Source organism: Penaeus chinensis, chromosome 37 (assembly GCF_019202785.1).
Source record: "Penaeus chinensis breed Huanghai No. 1 chromosome 37, ASM1920278v2, whole genome shotgun sequence".
Classification (NCBI taxonomy): domain Eukaryota; kingdom Metazoa; phylum Arthropoda; class Malacostraca; order Decapoda; family Penaeidae; genus Penaeus; species Penaeus chinensis.
This window is the reverse complement of record NC_061855.1, coordinates 16279690-16280575: the sequence shown is the minus strand read 5'-3', so window position 1 is coordinate 16280575 and position 886 is coordinate 16279690.

The following is an 886-nucleotide window of genomic DNA, read 5'->3' as shown; positions in this document are numbered from 1 at the left end:
TAATCATAATGATGAGGGTAACAATAGCAATAGCAATAGCAATAGCAATAACAAAAACAACTACAACAGTAAGAGGAAAAGAAAAAACTAAGACAAAGAACGGAAGAAAAATGAAAAAGAAGAAGAAGAAGAAGAAGAACAAGAAGAAGAAGAAGAAGAACAAGAACAAAAACAAAAACAACAACAAGAACAAGAACAACAAGCAAAAGAAAAGAGAGAAAGATAGAAGAAGAAAAGAAACGGCAGCGGCCCGAGCGCCGTCTGGAGCGCCCCCGGTGTCGCCGCCCGCGTCCCAAGAAGCGCTCTTGACGAACCCTTTTTCCTCGCGGGTGGAAATAGATGGCGCTGACGAGACTTTTAATGCGCATTTGGAATCGCTCCGGGAGAGATTTATGGGACGTGATTAACTTCAATTTAGAGGGGTAAAAATGTATATCAAAGAGCGTAGCTCTGCAATAGCCGGGGGGGGGGGGGGGGGGGTAATTAGTTAAAAGTTGGGGAAAAGTTCGATTTTTTTTTTTTATCTATTATTATTTATTTTTTTCTTATTCATCTAGTTACTTATCTATTTTGGGGGGGATATGAGAGGGAATAACAAGAACGTAATTCATCGCAAATACATTGATTAACTTTCGAGCCAAAATCACTTAAAAAAAAAAAAAACGAGGCTTCCGATTAGTTTGTCCTTCAACAATCTGCCGTGTCCGTAAAATTAATTCTCAAAAAAAAAAAAAAAAAAATCACTCATCAAGAGTTAAGGAAAAAAATGATTTGACGTTTTCCCTATAACGCCAAAATAAACTGTCAGTCATAAAACAGAAGGCAATATGCTTGGCCACATATTTTTTTTTTTTTTTTTTTTTTTAATGCAGCAGGGAACACATTC